Genomic DNA, 20,045 nt, shown 5'->3' with positions numbered 1-20,045 from the left:
AGACAGAGGAAAGCAGAGATTCTGAAGACAAAGCATCTCCAAAACTCCAACATATTCTCCATTACTGCATAACAAGTAACCTTTAATCCATGCTCTCTTGTTTGTTCGTAAGTCAACTGATAAATATAATTGACTTCCTGACTAAGAATTGCAAGATAACCATAGATTGCTTCAAACCAACAATCTCCGTGGGATTCGACCCTTACTCACGTAAGGTATTACTTGGACAACCCAGTGCACTTGCTGGTTAGTGGTACGAGTTGTGAAAAGTGTGATTCACAATTCGTGCACCAAGTTTTTGGCGCCGTTGCCGGGGATTGTTCGTGTTTGGACAACTAACGGTTTATTTTGTTGCTTAGATTAGGAAAATTTTCTCTTTTTTAGTTTAGAGTCTCTTATTGTTGTCGTGTTAGAATTTTAGAATCCTTATTTTCCTTTTCTTAAAATATTTTTCAAAAAAAAAATAATAATAATTTTTCTATTAAATCCTGTGCCAAACTTTAAGTTTGGTGTTTTCTTGTTGATTTTTCTGTGTTTTTCGAAAATTTTAGTTTGATTTTCTAAAAATTTTAAGTTTGGTGTTCTTCCTTCATGTTCTTATGTTCTTGTGAGTCTTCAAATTGTTCTTGAGTTCTCCTTGTGTCTTGATCTTAAAATTTTTAAGTTTGGTGTTCCTTGGTGTTTTTCCCTCCAAAAATTTTCGAAAACAAGGAGCATTAGATCTAAAAATTTTAAATCTTGTGCTATCTTATTGTTCTTCTCTCTCTTCTTAAAATTCAAAAATATCTTTTCTCTCTATTTTAAAGTATCTTTTTCGAAATCTATTTCTAAAATTCAGATTTTTATTTCAAAATTTAAAACTCTTCTTTTTAAAATCATCATACCCTTTTCAAATTTTCCTAACCACTTCCTCTCTCTTCAATTTTTTGAAAATCTTCACCCATTTTTATTTATCTTTATCTTATTTTCGAAATAAATAAATAAATAAATAAATAAGAATATTTTCTCTATTTTACATCATCTCCCTTTCTCCATCATGGACCTAAGCGGAAATGAACAGTCCAGGAGGACTCTGGGGTCATATTCTAACCCCTCTACTGCTTCATATGGGAGTAGCATCTGCATACCCTCCATTGGAGTCAGTAGCTTTGAGTTGAATCCTCAGCTCATTATCATGGTGCAGCAAAATTGCCAGTATTCCGGTCTTCCACAGGAAGAACCTACAGAGTTTCTGGCACAGTTTCTACAGATTGCTGACACAGTACATGATAAAGAAATAGATCAGGATGTCTACAGACTATTACTATTTCCATTTACTGTAAAAGGTCAAGCTAAGAGGTGGTTGAATAACCAACCTAAGGCCAGCATAAGGACATGGAAACAGCTGACAGAAAAATTCCTGAATCAATATTTTCCCCCAAAACGGATGACACAGCTAAGGCTGGACATCCAAGGCTTTAAACAAGGAGATAGTGAATCTCTTTATGATGCTTGGGAGAGATACAGAGAGATGCTACGAAAATGCCCTTCTGAAATGTTTTCAGAGTGGGTTCAGTTAGACATCTTCTATTATGGGCTTGCTGAAGGAGCTCAGATGTCTCTAGATTACTCAGCTGGTGGATCTATCCACATGAGAAAGACAATTGAAGAGGCTCAAGAGCTCATTGATACAGTTGCCAGGAATCAGCATCTGTACCTAAGCAGTGACCCTTCCATGAAAGAAGAGGTTAAAACAGCAACTGCTGAACTCAGTCCTGTAAAACAAGCTGCTGAATTCAATCAGCAATTGGATTTTCTAACAAAGCAGTTAGCCGAATTCAAAGATAGACTACAAGAGACAAGGATGGCTAATATACATATGGAAGAACAGTTTAAGCAAACAAAGCAGCAGCTGTCAAGGCAAATAACAGAAGAATGCCAAGCAGTTCAATTAAAAAGTGGGAAAACATTAAATACCCCACCTCAAGGCAGCAAAAAGCTAAGAAATGAGCAAACCACCCAAAATTCACCTAAGGATAGTAAGAGCCCAGGGAAAAGTAATTCTGGAACTAAAACGCCAGAAATTTGGTGGAAGGCTGGCACTGAACGCCCAGACCATGCTCAGGACTGGCGTTCAACGCCAGAAACAAGGCAGGACTGGCGTTCAACGCCAAAAATAGGCAAGGATCTGGCGTTGAACGCCCAAAATGGGCAAGATCTGGCGCTGAACGCCCAAAATGGGCACAGTTCTGGCATTTAGACGCCAGGAACAGACAAGGAGTTGGCATTCTAACGTCACTCCAGTTTCTAACTCTAGCACTCAATTGCCAGTGAGGGATCAGACACACACAAATGCTGAAAGCAACCCCTCTAAAAAGGCTTCTTCAACCACTTCTGTAGGCAATAAACCTACAGCAACTAAGGTTGAAGAATATAAAGCCAAGATACCTTATCCTCAAAAACTCCGGAAAGAGGAGCAGGATAAGCAATTTGCTCGCTTTGCAGATTATCTCAGGACTCTTGAAATAAAGATTCCATTTGCAGAAGCACTTGAGCAAATACCTTCTTATGCCAAGTTCATGAAAGAGATCTTGAGTCATAAAAAGGATTGGAGAGAAACAGAAAGAGTTCTCCTCACTGAAGAATGCAGTGCAGTCATTCTGAAAAGCTTTCCTGAAAAGCTTTCTGATACCATGCATATTAGAAGGTCAATGCACCAAGACAGCTTTATGCGATCTTGGGGCAAGCATCAACCTAATACCTGCATCCACTATCAGAAAGCTTGGCTTAACTGAAGAAGTTAAACCAACCCGGATATGTCTCCAACTTGCTGATGGCTCCACTAAATACCCATCAGGCGTGATTGAAGACATGATTGTCAGAGTTGGGCCATTCGCCTTTCCCACTGACTTTGTTGTGCTGGAAATGGAGGAGCACAAGAGTGCTACTCTCATTCTAGGAAGACCCTTCCTAGCAACTGGACGATCCCTCATTGACGTCCAACAGGGGGAAATAACCCTGAGAGTCAATGATGATGAGTTTAAGTTGAACGCTGTCAAAGCCATGCAGCATCCTGACACATCAAAAGACTGCATGAAAGTTGATCTTATTGACTCTTTGGTAGAAGAGATCAACATGGCTGAGAGTCTCGAATCAGAGTTGGAAAACATCTTTAAAGATGTTCAGCCTGATTTAGAGGATTCAGAGGACATGAAAGAGCCTCTGAAATTTCTTCTGGAAGAAGAAAAACCTCCTAAACCCGAGCTCAAGACATTACCACCATCCTTGAAATATGCATTTCTGGGAGAAGGTGACACTTTTCCAGTGATCATAAGCTCTGCCTTAAATTCACAGGAAGAGAAAGCACTTATTCAAGTGTTAAGGACACACAAGACAGCTCTTGGGTGGTCCATAGGTGACCTTAAGGGCATAAGCCCAGTTAGATGCATGCACAAAATCTTATTGGAGGATAATGCTAAACCAGTGGTTCAACCACAGAGACGGCTAAATCCAGCCATGAAGGAAGTGGTGCAGAAAGAGGTCACCAAATTACTAGAGGCTGGGATTATTTATCCTATTTCTGATAGCCCCTGGGTGAGCCCTGTCCAAGTCGTCCCAAAAAAGGGAGGCATGACAGTGATTCATAATGAAAAAAATGAACTGGTTCCTACAAGAACAGTTACAGGGTGGCACATGTGTATTGACTATAGAAGGCTCAATACAGCCACCAGAAAGGATCATTTTCCTTTACCATTCATAGACTAGATGCTAGAAAGACTAGCAGGTCATGATTATTACTGCTTTTTGGACGGTTACTCAGGCTATAACCAGATTGCAGTAGATCCTCAGGATCAAGAGAAAACAGCATTCACATGTCCATCCGGAGTGTTTGCTTATAGAAGGATGCCATTTGGGCTGTGTAATGCGCCTGCAACCTTCCAGAGATGCATGCTCTCTATTTTCTCTGATATGGTGGAAAAATTTCTGGAAGTCTTCATGGATGACTTCTCAGTATATGGAGACTCATTCAGCTCCTGTCTTGATCACCTGAAACTTGTTATGAAAGATGCCAAGAGACCAACCTAGTTTTAAACTGGGAAAAATGTCACTTCATGGTGACTGAAGGGATTGTTCTTGGGCATAAAATCTCAAACAAAGGAATAGAGGTGGATCAAGCAAAAATAGAGGTAATTGAAAAATTACCACCACCTGCCAATGTTAAGGCAATCAGAAGCTTTCTGGGGCATGCAAGATTCTATAGGAGGTTTATAAAGGATTTTTCAAAAATTGCAAAACCTCTAAGCAATCTGCTAGCTGCTGACACGCCATTTGTGTTTGACACAGAGTGCCTGCAGGCGTTTGAAACGCTGAAAGCTAAGCTGGTCACAGCACCAGTTATTTCTGCACCAGACTGGACATTACCATTTGAGCTAATGTGTGATGCCAGTGATCACACCATTGGTACAGTGTTGGGACAGAGGCATGACAAGCTTCTGCACGTCATTTATTACGCTAGTCGCGTTCTAAATGATGCCCAGAAAAATTACACAACCACAGAAAAAGAATTACTTGCAGTGGTTTACGCCATTGACAAGTTCAGATCATACTTAGTAGGATCAAAAGTGATTGTGTATACTGATCATGCTGCTCTTAAATATCTACTCACAAAGCAGGATTCAAAACCCAGGCTCATCAGATGGGTGTTGCTTCTGTAAGAGTTTGATATAGAAATAAGAGACAGAAAAGGGATAGAGAACCAAGTAGCTGATTATCTGTCCCGGATAGAGCCAGTAGAAGGGACGTCCCTCCCCTCTCTTGAGATCTCTGAGACTTTTTCGGATGAGCATTTATTTGTCATTCAGAAAACACCATGGTTTGCCGATATTGCAAACTATAAAGCTGTAAGGTTCATACCCAAGGAGTACAACAGGATACAAAAGAAGAAATTAATTACTGATGCAAAGTACTACTTATGGGATGAACCCTATCTCTTTAAGAGATGTGCAGACGGAATAATCCGTAGGTGTGTGCCTAGAGAGGAAGCACAGAGGATCCTGTGGCATTGCCATGGATCTCAATATGGAGGCCATTTCGGAGGTGAGCGAACAGCCACCAAGGTCCTCCAATGTGGCTTCTATTGGCCCACACTCTATAAAGATTCCCGAGAGTTTGTACGTAACTGTGACAGTTGCCAAAGAGCTGGTAATCTGCCTCATGGTTACGCCATGCCTCAACAAGGAATCTTGGAAATTGAGTTGTTTGACGTATGGGGAATTGACTTCATGGGACCTTTTCCACCATCATACTCAAACACTTATATTCTGGTGGCAGTTGACTATGTATCAAAATGGGTTGAGGCCATTGCCACACCCACCAATGATACTAAAACAGTGCTGAAGTTCCTCCAGAAACATATCTTTAGCAGGTTTGGTGTCCCTAGAGTACTGATCAGTGATGGGGCACTCACTTCTGCAATAAACAGCTTTACTCTGCCATGGTTCGGTATGGAATTCGCCATAAGGTGGCTACTCCATATCATCCACAAACTAATGGGCAAGCTGAAGTCTCTAACAGAGAATTAAAGAGAATCCTAGAACGGACAGTAAGTACCCGTAGAAAGGATTGGGCACGGAGCTTGGATGATGCTCTGTGGGCTTACAGAACAGCATTCAAGACCCCTATAGGGACCTCTCCATACCAACTTGTGTATGGTAAGGTCATCTGCCCGTGGAACTGGAACATAAAGCCTACTGGGCAACCAGATTCCTAAACTTTGATGCCAAGTTAGCAGGAGAAAAAAGATTGCTCCAGTTAAATGAGCTAGAGAAATTCAGATTCACAGCTTTCGAAAATGCCAAGCTTTATAAAGAGAAATAAAAAAAAGTGGCATGACAGAAAGCTGTCATCTAGAATCTTTGAACCAGGACAGAAGGTTCTGCTGTTTAACTCTAGACTCAGGCTATTCCCCGGGAAATTGAAATCCCAGTGGAGGGGACCATACGTGATTACAAGTGTATCACCATATGGTTATGTGGAGCTTCAAGATATTGATTCTGATAAGAAGTTCATTGTCAATGGACAGAGAATCAAGCACTATCTTGAAGGCAACGTTGAGCAAGAGTGCCCAAGGCTGAAGCTAGATTAAAAGCTCAGCAAGGTCCAGCTAAAGACAATAAAGAAGCGCTTGCTGGGAGGCAACTCAGCCATGGGGCATCAATCCTCTAAGCATTCTGCCCTATTTTTATTTTTATTTGTTTATATAGAGTTCATTGATAACAAGGTAAAGAATCAATTGCATAAGTTCACAGGGTTACAGAAAGAATCTGCACACAAAACAGAGAAAAAGAGCTCACTGGCAAGAAAACGCCAGTAAGAGCCTATTTTGGGCGTTTAGCGCCCAAAAGAGGCAGCCAGTGGGCGCTGAACGCCAGTAAGGATAGCAATCTGGCGTTCAACGCCAGAAAAGGGCAACAACTAGGCGTTGAACGCCCAGGAGAGCAGCATTTGGGCGTTGAACGCCCAAAACAGGCAGTGTTTGGGCGTTCAAACGCCAGGATAGTGGGGAGGAGGTAAAAATCATTCTTCTTCATATTTTTTCATTCTAATTTTAAAATTTCATGTTTTTAATTCATGATTTCTTGCATAAACATGTTAAGAACCTTGATTTCGAAAATCCCTCTTTAAAAATATCAAATGTATCTTAATCCATAAGCACCAAGCCTCTTTGCAAATTCAATCCAACTCTTTTCAAATCCTTTTTTTTTAAAACAAATCTATCTTTTCAACTCATCAATATCTTTTTCAAAATCTCCACTTTATCTTTTTCAAAATCTAGATTTATCTTTCTCAAAAATTTTTCATATCTTTTCAATTTTAAACTATATCATCTCTTATCATATCTTCTATCTTATCTTTTCTAAAGCAATATTTTTATCATATCTTTTCAAAATTTTCGAACCCACCCCCTCCCTTTATATATGGGTTCGGCCTCCACCCTCCTCCATCAACAATTGCACCTAGCTCTCCTTCTATCCCTCTCCTTTCTTTTCTTTTGCTTGAGGACAAGCAAACCTCTAAGTTTGGTGTGTTTATCCGTGATCACTAAGAGCATGGCTCCTAAGGGAAAACAACCCACTTCAAGAGGCAAGAAAGAGAGCGTTCCAAAACCACTTTGGAATCAAGGGAAGTTCTTATCTAAAGAACATGCAGACCATTATTACAAAATAATGGGTCTAAGATCAGTGATCCCGGAAGTTAGATTCGATCTGAAAGAAGACGAATATCTGGAGATCCAGGAGCAAATTCGAATCAGGAACTGGGAGGTCCTAGCTAATCCTGAGACGAAAGTGGGAAGGAATATGGTCCAGGAGTTCTATGCTAATATGTGGCAGACTGACAAGCAAAAACTATCTGGAACTGCTTTCTATGAATATCGGACCATGGTCAGAGGAAAGATTGTTCACACCATCCCTGACAAGATCAGAGAGATCTTAAAGCTACCTCAGCTGAAAGATGATCCAGACTCTTTCAACAGGAGAATGATGAGAACAGACAAGGGCCTGGATAAGATTCTAGAGGATATATGTATCCCTGGAGCCAGGTGGACCACCAACACAAAGGGTGTTCCAAATCAACTCAAAAGAGAAGATCTCACACCAGTCGCCAGAGGATGGCTGGACTTCATTGGGCATTCTCTGCTGCCCACTAGCAACCGTTCTGAAGTCACTGTTAAAAGAGCAGTGATGATCCATTGCATCATGATGGGAAAAGAAGTGGAAGTTCATCAACTGAGTTCAACTGAATTCTACAAAATTGCTAATAAAAATTCTAAAGAGGCCAGGTTGGCTTACCCAAGCTTGATTTCTCTGCTCTGCAAGGACGCTGGAGTAAGGATGGGAATAACTGAGTATATCTCAATTGAGAAACCAATCACCAAAGCATCAATGGAAAAACAACAAGCACAGGACGACCCCATCAAGAAGAAAACACAGGAATTTCTCCCAGAAATCTCTCAATCTGAATATTGGGAATATCTTGAAACATCAATTACCAAGATGCAAGAAGTTATGGAACAAATAATAAAAGAACAGAAGGAACAAAGTCAAATTCTCACCTATTTGTTTAAAGAACAAGAGGAGCAAGGGCGTGACTCAAGGGAATTGAAGCGCCAGAAGTTATTTCTTGAAGGACCAAGCACCCCACAGATCAGAGGAACATCCACTTCCCAGAATAAAGGTTGTTAAATTCCAATTTCTGCTTTAACTCTGTGATAATGTCATTATAGAAGTTCACCTTAGGAGTCATATAATAGTAATTAGTATCTATTTTGATTTTATCTCCAATTAAGCCATAGTTTATTTTTTTCATCATCAGCAAACATGAATAAAATAGTAGATCTTTTGAATAAGAGGCAATAAAATTTCGAGTTTTTAATAAGAGAAATTCTAATTAGTTACATGTGGTGGTAATACTTTCTGTCTTCTGAATGAATGCTTGAACAATGCATATGTCTTTTGAATTTGTTGTTTAAGACTGTTAAATATGTTGGCTCTTGAAAGAATGATGAACATGAGACATGTTATTGATAATCTGAAAAATCATAAAAATGATTCTTGAAGCAAGAAAAAGCAGCAAAAAAAAAAGCCAATAGCCCTTAAAACCAAAAGGCAAGGGTAATAAAAAGGATCCCAAGGCTTTGAGCATCAGTGGATAGGAGGGCCTAAGGGAATAAAATCCTGGCCTAAGCGGCTAAACCGAGCTGTCCCTAACCATGTGCTTGTGGCGTGAAAGTGTCAAGTGAAAACTTGAGACTGAGCGGTTAAAGTCAAGGTCCAAAGCAGAAAGAAGAGTGTGCTTAAGAACTCTGGACACCTCTAATTGGGGACTTTAGCAAAGCTGAGTCACAATCCAAAGGGTTCACCCAATTATGTGTCTGTGCCATTTATGTATCCGGTGGTAATACTGGAAAACAAAGTGCTTAGGGCCACGGCCAAGACTCATGAAACAGCTGTGTTCAAGAATCATCATACTGAAATAGGAGAATCAATAACACTATTTGAATTCTAAGTTCCTATAGATGCCAATCACTCTGAGCTTCAATGGATAAAGTGAGATGCCAAAACTGTTCGGAAGTAAAAAGCTACTAGTCCCGCTCATCTAATTAGAATCTGAGCTTCACTCAAAAACTCTGAGATATTATTGCTTTTCAACCTATTAGTCTTCTATTTTATTTTTCTAGTTGCTTGAGGACAAGCAACAGTTTAAGTTTGGTGTTGTGATGAGCGGATATTTTATACGCTTTTTGGGGGTAATTTCATATAGTTTTTATGATATTCTAGTTAGTTTCTAGTTTATTTCCATTAGTTTTTAAGAAAAATTCATATTTCTGGACTTTACTATGAGTTGTGTGTTTTTCTGTAATTTCAGGTATTTTTCTGGCTGAAATTGAGGGAGCTGAGCAAAAATCTGATTCAGGCTGAAAAAGGACTGCTGATGCTGTTGGATTCTGACCTCCCTGCACTCAAAATGGATTTTTTGGAGCTACAGAACTTGAAATGGCGTGCTTCTAATTGCGTTGGAAAGTAGACATCCAGGGCTTTCCAGAAATATATAATAGTACATATTTTGCTCAAGGATAGATGACGTAAACTGGCATTCAACACCAGTTCTCTGCCCAATTCTGGCGTCCAGCGCCAGAAAAGGATTAAAAGTTGGAGTTCAACGCCAGAAAAGGATCCAAAGCTGGCGTTGAATGCCCAAAACAGCCCCAGGCACGTGAGAAGCTTTAGTCTCAGCCCAGCACACACCAAGTGGGTCCCAGAAGTGGATTTCTGCACTATCTGTTATAGTTTACTCATTTTCTGTAAACCTAGGTTACTAGTTTAGTATTTAAACAACTTTTAGAGATTTATTTTGTATCTCATGACATTTTAGATCTAAACTTTGTACTCTTTGACGGCATGAGTCTCTAAACTCCATTGTTGGGGGTGAGGAGCTCTGCTGTGTCTCGATGAATTAATGCAAGTATTTCTGTTTTCCATTCAAACATGCGTGTTCCTACCTAAGATATCCATTCGAGCCTAACTATGGAGAAGGTGATGATCAGTGACACTCATCACCTTCCTCAATCCATGAACGTGTGTCTGACAATGACCTCCGTTCTACATCAGATTGAATGAATATCTCTTAGATTCCTTAATCAGAATCTCCGTGGTATAAGCTAGTGGTGCACGAAATTGTGATCTCCAGGCTCGAACAATCCCTGGCAACGGCGCCAAAAACTTGGTGCTCTGATCTCAATACATAATTGTCACAACTTCGATACAACTAACCAGCAAGTGCAATGGGTCGTCCAAGTAATACCTTACGTGAGTAAGGGTCGAATCCCACGGAGATTGTTGGTATGAAGCAAGCTATGGTCACCTTGCAAATCTCAGTTAGGCAGATATAAATTGATAATGGTGTTTTCGAATAATAATTAATAGAATAGGGATAGAAATACTTATGTAATTCATTGGTGAGAATTTCAGATAAGCGTATAGAGATACGTTTGTTCCTCTGAACCTCTGCTTTCCTTCTATCTTCATCCAGTCAGTCTTACTCCTTTCCATGGCTGGCTTTCTGCAAGGGCATCACCGTTGTCAGTGGCTACATCCCCTCCTCTCAGTGAAAAATATGCTCACATGCTCTGTCACAGCACGGCTAATCATCTGTCGGTTCTCGATCATGCTGGAATAGGATTCACCCTCCTTTTGCGTCTGTCACTAACGCCCAGCACTCGCGAGTTTGAAGCTCGTCACAGTCATTCAATCATTGAATCCTACTCGGAATACCACAGACAAGGTTTAGACCTTCCGTATTCTCTTGAATACCGCCATCATTCTAGCTTACGCCACGAAGATTCTGGTTAGGAGATCTAAGAGATACTCATTCAGTCTAAGGTAGAACGGAAGTGGTTGTCAGGCACGCGTTCATAGGGAATGATGATGATTGTCACATTCATCACATTCAGGTTGAAGTACGAATGAATATCTTAGAAGCAAAATAAGATGAATTGAATAGAAAATAGTAGTACTTTGCATTAATCTTTGAGGAACAGCAGAGCTCCACACCTTAATCTATGGAGTGTAGAAACTCTACCGTTGAAATTACATAAGTGAAAGTCCAGGCATGGCCGAGAGGCCAGCCCTCAAGCGTGATCTAAGATAGCATACAACTGATCAAAGATGGTCAAAAAGACGTCTAATACAGTAGTAAAAGGTCCTATTTATAATAAACTAGCTACTAGGGTTTATAGAAGTAAGTAATTGATGCATAAATCCACTTCCGGGGCCCACTTGGTGTGTGCTTGGGCTGAGCTTAAGTGTTGCACGTGTAGAGGTCCTTCTTGGAGTTGAACGCCAGCTTTTCTGGCGCTGGACACCAGATTTGGGCAGAAAGCTGGCGTTGAACGCCAGTTTACGTCGTCTATTCTTGGCCAAAGTATGGACTATTATATATTGCTCTGGATGTCTACTTTCCAATGCAATTGGAAGCGTGCCATTTCGAGTTCTGTAGCTCCAGAAAATTCACTTTGAGTGCAGGGAGGTCAGAATCCAACAGCATCAGCAGTCCTTCTTCAACCTCTGAATCTGATTTCTGCTCAAGTCCCTCAATTTCAGCCAGAAAATACCTGAAATCACAGAAAAACACACAAACTCATAGTAAAGTCCAGAAATGTGAATTTAACATAAAAACTAATGAAAACATCCCTAAAAGTAACTAGATCCTACTAAAAACATACTAAAAACAATGTCAAAAAGCGTATAAATTATCCGCTCATCACAACACCAAACTTAAATTGTTGCTTGTCCCCAAGCAACTGAAAATCAAATAGGATAAAAAGAAGAGAATATACTATAAATTCCAAACTATCAATGAAACATAGCTCCAATCAAATGAGCGGGACTTATAGCTTTTTGCCTCTTGAATAGTTTTGGCATCTCACTTTATCCATTAAGGTTCAGAATGATTGGCATCTATAGGAACTCAGAGTTCAGATAGTGTTATTGACTCTCCTAGTTCAGTATGATGATTCTTGAACATAGCTTGTTTATGAGTCTTGGCCGTGGCCCTAAGCACTTTGTTTTCCAGTATTACCACCGGATACATAAATGCCACAGACACATAATTGGGTGAACCTTTTCAGATTGTGACTCAGCTTTGCTAAAGTCCCCAATTAGAGGTGTCCAGGGTTCTTAAGCACACTCTTCTTTTGCTTTGGACCTTGACTTTAACCACTCAGTCTCAAGTTTTCACTTGACACCTACACGCCACAAGCACATGGTTAGGGACAGCTTGGTTTAGCCGCTTAGGCCAGGATTTTATTCCTTTAGGCCCTCCTATCCACTGATGCTCAAAGCCTTGGGATCCTTTTTATTTGCCCTTGCCTTTTGGTTTTAAGGGTTATTGGCTTTTTGCTCTTGCCTTTTGGTTTTAAGAGCTTTTGGCTTTTTCTGCTTGCTTTTCTTTCTATTATTTTTTTTTTCGCCTATTTTTTTTTCTGCAAGCTTTGTTCTTTGCTGCTTTTTCTTGCTTCAAGAATCATTTTTATGATTTTTCAGATTATCAAATAACATGTCTCCTAGTCATCATTCTTTCAAGAGCCAACATATTTAACATTCTTAAACAACAACTTCAAAAGACATATGCACTGTTCAAGCATACATTCAGAAAACAAGAAGCATTGTTACCACATCAATATAATTAAACTAAGTTCAAGGATAAATTCGAAACTCATGTACTTCTTGTTCTTTTGAATTAAAACATTTTTCATTTAAGAGAGGTGATGGATTCATAGGACATTCATAACTTTAAGACATAGTTACTAACTATTAATGATCATGTAATGAAGACACAAACATAGATAAGCACATAACATAGAAAACGAAAAATAGAAGAGATAAGAACAAGGAATGAATCCACCTTAGTGATGGTGGCATTTCCTTCTTGAGGAACCAATGATGTCCTTGAGCTCTTCTATGTCTCTTCCTTGTCTTTGTTGCTCCTCCCTCATTGCTTTTTGATCTTCTCTTATTTCATGGAGCATGATGGAGTGCTCTTGATGTTCCACCCTTAGTTGTCCCATATTGGAACTCAATTCTCCTAGGGAGGTGTTGATTTGCTCCCAATAGTTTTGTGGAGGAAAGTGCATTTGAGGCATTTCCGGGATCTCATGGTGATGAGCTTCATACGCCTCTTGAGCTCCATGAATGGGCTCTCTTGCTTGCTCCATCTTTTTCTTAGTGATGGGCTTGTCCTCTTTAATGAGGATATCTCCCTCTATGTCAATCCCAGCTGAATTGCATAGGTGGCAAATGAGGTGAGGAAAGGCTAACCTTGCCATAGTGGAAGACTTGTCAGCCACCTTGTAGAGTTCTTGAGGTATAATCTCATGAACTTCCACCTCTTCTCCAATCATGATGCTATGGATCATGATGGCCCGGTCTATAGTAACTTCAGACCGGTTGCTAGTGGGAATGATTGAGCATTGAATGAACTCCAACCATCCTCTAGCTATAGGCTTGAGGTCCAATCTTCTTAGTTGAACCGGCTTGCCTTTGGAGTCAATCTTCCATTGAGCTCCTTCTACACATATGTCCATAAGGACTTGGTCCAACCTTTGATTGAAGTTGACCCTTTTAGTGTAGGGGCGTTCATCTCCTTGCATCATGGGCAAGTTAAACACCAACCTCACATTCTCCGGACTAAAATCTAAGTATTTCCCCCGAACCATTGTAACATAGTTCTTTGGATCCGGGTCCTTACTTTGATCATGGTTCTTGGTGATCCATGCATTAGCATAGAACTCTTGAACCATTAGGATGCCGACTTGTTGGATGGGATTTGTTAGAACTTCCCAACCTCTTCTTTGAATTTCATGTCGGATCTCCGGATACTCATTTCTTTTGAGTTTGAAAGGGACCTCGGGGATCACCTTCTTCTTGGCCACAACATCATAGAAGTGGTCTTGATGGGCTTTGGAGATGAACCTTTCCATCTCCCATGACTCGGATGTGGAAGCTCTTGTCTTCCCTTTCCCCTTTCTAGAGGATTCTCCGGTCTTAGGTGCCATCAATGGTAATGGAAAAACAAAAAGCTTATGCTTTTACCACACCAAACTTAGAATTTTGCTTGCCCTCGAGCAATAAAAGAAAGAATAGATGAAGAAGAAGAAGAAATGGAGGAGAGGGAGAGTGGGAAGTGTTTCGGCCAAGAAGGGTGTAGAGAGGTGTGTTGTGTGAATTTGATGAAGAATGGAGGGCTTTATATAGGGAAGGGAGGGGGGGAAAGGTTTTGGCCATATGGGTGGGTTTGGGTGGGAAATTAGTTTTGAATTTTTGAAGGTAGGTGGAGTTTATGAGGTAGGTTTATGGGGAAGAGTGGATGGATGTGAGTGGTGAAGAGGTGATGGGGAAGAGAGTTTGAGGTGATTGGTGAAGGGTTATTGGGGAAGAGTGTTTAGAGAGTGGTGAGAAGAAGTGAGTGGAGGTAGGTGAGGATCCTGTGGGGTCCACAGATCCTGAGTGGATCCTGTGGGGTCCACAGATCCTGAGGTGTTCAAGGATTTACATCCCTGCACCCATTAGGCATGTAAAAAAGCCTTTGTACACAACTCTGGGCGTTCAGCGCCAGGTTGGTGGCCATTTTGGGCGTTCAACGCCCATTTGTGTGCCATTTCTGGCGTTGAACGCCAGAACCATGCCTGTTCTGGTGTTCAGCGCCCAGAAGCTGCCCATTTTGGGCATTCAGCGCCAGAACCATGCTCTGTTCTGGCGCTGAACGCCAGACAGATGCTCCTCCAGGGTGTGATTTTTCTTCTGCTGTTTTTTGATTCCGTTTTCAATTTTTATATTTATTTTGTGACTCCACATGATCATGAACCTAAGAAAACATGAAAAACAAGAATAATAGAGTTAGATAAATAAACATTGGGTTGCCTCCCAACAAGCGCTTCTTTAATGTCAATAGCTTGACAGTGGGCTCTCATGGAGCCTCACAGATGTTCAGAGCATTGTTGAAACTCTCCAACACCAAACTTCGAGTTTGGATATGGGAGTTCAACACCAAACTTAGAGTTTGGTTGTGGCCTCCCAACACCAAACTTAGGGTTTGACTGTGGGGGCTTTAGTTGACTCTGATTTGAGAGAAGCTTTTCATGCTTCCTCTCCATGGTTGCAGAGGGAGATCCTTGAGTTTTAAACACAAGGGAGTCCTCATTCCATTGAAGGACTATTTCACCTCTGTCAACATCAATCACAGCTCTTGCTATGGCCAGGAAAGGTCTTCCTAGGATGATGGATTCATCCTCTTCCTTTCCAGTATCCAGGACTATGAAATCAGCAGGGATATAAAGGCCTTCAACCTTTACTAACACGTCCTCTACTTGTCCATAAGCCTATTTTCTTGAACTGTCTGCCATCTCTAATGAGATTTTAGCAGCTTGCACCCCATAGATTCCCAGTTTCTCTATTACAGAGAGGGGCATGAGGTTTATCCCTGAACCAAGGTCACACAGAGCCTTAAAGATCATGGTGCCTATGGTACAGGGTATTATGAACTTTCCAGGATCCTGTCTCTTCTGAGGTAATGTCAGTTGATCCAGATCACTTAGTTCATTGATGAACAAGGGAGGTTCAACTTCCCAAGTATCAATGCCAAATAATTTGGCATTCAGCTTCATGATTGCACCAAGAAACTTGGCAGTTTGCTCTTCGGTAACATCCTCATTCTCTTCAGAAGAGAAATACTCATCAGAGCTCATGAAGGGCATAAGGAGGTTCAATGGAATCTCTATGGTCTCTAGATGAGCCTCAGAGTCCTTTGGTTCCTCAGAGGGAAGCTCCTTATTGATCACTGGACGTCCCAGGAGGTCTTCCTCCTTGGGTTTCACGTTCTCCACTCCCCTAGTAGGTTCGGCCATGGCGCTTATGTCAATGGCCTTGCACTCTCCTTTTGGATTCTCTTCTGTATTGCTTGGGAGAGTACTTGGAGGGATTTCAGTGATCCTTTTACTCAGCTGGCCCACTTGTGCTTCCAGATTTCTAATGGAAGATCTTGTTTCATTCATGAAACTTACAGTGACCTTAGATAGATCAGAGACTAAGTTTGCTAATTTAGAAGTATTTTGTTCAGAGTTCTCTGTCTGTTGCTGAGTGGATGATGGAACAGGCTTGCTATTGCTAAACCTGTTTCTTCCACCATTATTAAAGCCTTGTTGAGGCTTTTGATCCTTCCATGAGAAATTTGGATGATTTCTCCATGATGAGTTATAGGTGTTTCCATAAGGTTCACCTAAGTAATTTACCTCTGCTATTGCAGGGTTCTCAGGATCATAAGCTTCTTCTTCAAGAGAAGCCTCTTGAGTACTGTTGGATGCAGCTTGTATTCCATTCAGACTCTGAGAAATCATATTGACTTGCTGAGTCAATATTTTGTTCTGAGCCAATATGGCATTCAGAGTATCAACTTCAAGAACTCCTTTCTTCATAGGCGTCCCATTACTCACAGGATTCCTTTCAGAAGTGTACATGAACTGGTTATTAGCAACCATGTCAATGAGTTCTTGAGCTTCTGCAGGCGTTTTCTTTAGGTGAATGGATCCACCTGCAGAAGTGTTCAGTGACATCTTTGATAGCTCAGATAAACCATCATAGAATATATCCAGGATGGTCCATTCTGAAAGCATGTCAGAAGGACACTTTTTGGTCAACTGTTTGTATCTTTCCCAAGCTTCATAGAGGGATTCACCTTCTTTCTGTTTGAAAGTTTGAACATCCACTCTAAGCTTGCTCAGCTTTTGAGGAGGAAAGTACTTGGCTAAGAAAGCCGTGACCAGCTTATCCCAAGAGTTCAGGCTGTCTTTGGGTTGAGAATCCAACCATAATCTAGCTCTGTCTCTTACAGCAAAAGGGAAAAGCATGAGCCTGTAGACTTCAGGATCTACTCCATTAGTCTTAACAGTATCACATATCTGCAAGAATTCAGTTAAGAACTGAAAAGGATCTTCAGATGGAAGTCCATGAAACTTGCAGTTCTGCTGCATCAGAGAAACTAACTGAGGTTTCAGCTCAAAGTTGTTTGCTCCAATGGCAGGAATGGAGATGCTTCTTCCATGTAAATTGGAATTAGGTGCAGTAAAGTCACCAAGCATTCTCCTTGCATTATTATTATTTTTGGCTGCCATCTCCTCTTCCTGTTCGAAAATTTCTGAAAGGTTATCTTTGGATTGTTGTATTTTAGCTTCTCTTAGTTTCCTTTTTAGAGTCCTTTCAGGTTCTGGATCTGCTTCCACAAGAATGTTTTTATCCTTGCTCCTGCTCATATGACAAAGAAGAAGGCACAGAATAATAATAATAATAATAGAGATCCTTTATACCACAGTATAGGGATCCCTGTGTGAGTAGAAGAAGAGGGGGAGACAAAGAATGTAATGTAATGGAAGAAACACAACTGTGAGGAGGGTTGAGATGTTAGTAGATGAATAAATAAATAGAATAAGATGGGAGAGGGAGAATTTTCGAAAATAATTTTTGAAAAAAAGTTAGTGATTTTCGAAAATAGTTTTTGGAAAAAGGTTAGTATTTTTCGAAAATTTTTAAAATCAAAAATAAAAATAAGAATAATTAGTTAATTAAAAAGATATTTTTGAAAAAGAGGGAAGATATTTTCAAAAATTAGAGAGAGAGAGTTAGTTAGGTAGTTTTGAAAAAGTTAAGAAACAAACAAAAAGTTAGTTAGTTAGTTGAAACAAATTTTGAAAAGATAAGAAGTTAGGAGGTTAGAAAAGATATTTTGAAACTAACTTTTTGAAAAAGGTAAGATAAGAAGATATTTTAAAAATTAGTTTTGAAAAAGATTTGATTTTTAAAATCTCAATTAATGACTTGATTCATAAGAAATCACAAGATATGATTCTAGAACTTAAAGTTTGAATCTTTCTTAACAAGCAAGTAACAAACTTTAAAATTTTTAAATCAAAACATTAATTGTTATTGTTATTTTCGAAAATTTGATATAAAAATAAGAAAAAGATTTTTGAAAAATATTTTTGGAATTTTCGAAAATAACTAAGAATTTTGAAAAAGATTTGATTTTTGAAAAAGATTTTGAAAAAGATAAGATTTTTAAATTGAAAATTTGATTTGACTCATAAAAACAACTAGATTTTAAAATTTTTTTGAAAAAGTCAACTCAAATTTTCGAATTTGATGAGGAGAAAAAGGAAAGATATTTTTTTTTTATTTTTGAAACTTTTATGAAAAACATGAAAATGATGCAATGCATGAAATTTTTAGATCAAAACAATGAATGCATGCAAGAATGCTATGAATGTCAAGATGAACACCAAGAATATTATGAAGATCATGATGAACATCAAGAACATATTTTTGAAAAATTTTTAATGCAAAGAAAACATGTAAGACACCAAACTTAGAAATCTTTCATGTTTAGACTCTAACAAACGAAAAATGCACATGAAAAACAACTAAAGATGCAGAACAAGAAAACATCAAGATCAAACAAGAAGACTTACCAAGAACAACTTGAAGATCATGAAGAACACTATGAATGCATGAATTTTCGAAAAATGCAAGATGCACATGCAATTGACACCAAACTTATAACATGACTCAAGACTCAAACAAGAAACAAAAAAATATTTTTGATTTTTTTATGATTTTCTAATTTTTTTTTTGGATTTTTTTTTCGAAAATTATATGAAAAAGAAAAAATAAGGATTCCAAAATTTTTAACATGAATTCTAGGAATCTTGCATTCTTAGTCTAAAGCTTCAGTCCAGGAATTAGACATGGCTCACTAGCCACCCAAGCCTTCAATGAAAGCTCCGGTCTAAAACACTAGACATGGCCAATGGCCAGCCAAGCTTCAGCAGATACCTCTCATGTATACAACAGCAAATTTTATTGGCAACAACTAGCTTGCTCTTGTGATGATGGTCAGGAAGCCTCAGTCCAAAAGAATTTAGACATGGCTTTGCAGCCAGCCAGGCTTCAACATGCTTTATGAAACACTAGAATTCATTCTTTAAAAATTTTGAATAAAAATTTTTTCGAAAACAGGTGAGAAAATTTTAAAATATTTTTGAAAAATTTTTGAAAAGAAAACAAAAAGAAAATTACCTAATCTGAGCAACAAGATGAACCGTCAGTTGTCCAAACTCGAACAATCCCCGGCAACGGCGCCAAAAACTTGGTGCACGAAATTGTGATCTCCAGGCTCGAACAATCCCTGGCAACGGCGCCAAAAACTTGGTGCTCTGATCTCAATACATAATTGTCACAACTTCGATACAACTAACCAGCAAGTGCATTGGGTCGTCCAAGTAATACCTTACGTGAGTAAGGGTCGAATCCCACGGAGATTGTTGGTATGAAGCAAGCTATGGTCACCTTGCAAATCTCAGTTAGGCAGATATAAATTGATAATGGTGTTTTCGAATAATAATTAATAGAATAGGGATAGAAATACTTATGTAATTCATTGGTGAGAATTTCAGATAAGCGTATAAAGATGCGTTTGTTCCTCTGAACCTCTGCTTTCCTGCTATCTTCATCCAGTCAGTCTTACTCCTTTCCATGGCTGGCTTTCTGCAAGGGCATCACCGTTGTCAGTGGCTACATCCCCTCCTCTCAGTGAAAAATATGCTCACATGCTCTGTCACAGCACGGCTAATCATCTGTCGGTTCTCGATCATGCTGGAATAGGATTCACCCTCCTTTTGCGTCTGTCACTAACGCCCAGCACTCGCGAGTTTGAAGCTCGTCACAGTCATTTAATCATTGAATCCTACTCGGAATACCACAGACAAGGTTTAGACCTTCCGGATTCTCTTGAATACCGCCATCATTCTAGCTTACGCCACGAAGATTCTGGTTAGGAGATCTAAGAGATACTCATTCAGTCTAAGGTAGAACGGAAGTGGTTGTCAGGCACGCGTTCATAGGGAATGATGATGATTGTCACGTTCATCACATTCAGGTTGAAGTACGAATGAATATCTTAGA

At 39.6% G+C, this 20,045-nt stretch overlaps 1 non-coding gene across 1 annotated transcript; it reads left to right on the top strand.

Moving 5' to 3' along the window:
• Nucleotides 1–16,699: 16,699 nt before the first annotated feature.
• On the top strand, nt 16,700–16,807 carry LOC148575314 (small nucleolar RNA R71). Its single transcript, XR_015906857.1, has one exon. It is a non-coding gene; the product is annotated as a small nucleolar RNA R71 (small nucleolar RNA).
• Nucleotides 16,808–20,045: the final 3,238 nt, after the last annotated feature.

This window comes from Arachis ipaensis, chromosome B2 (genome assembly GCF_059453495.1).
Source record: "Arachis ipaensis isolate K30076 ecotype BB chromosome B2, ASM5945349v1, whole genome shotgun sequence".
Classification (NCBI taxonomy): Eukaryota; Viridiplantae; Streptophyta; class Magnoliopsida; order Fabales; family Fabaceae; genus Arachis; species Arachis ipaensis.
This window is presented reverse-complemented; position numbering and strand designations above follow the sequence as displayed.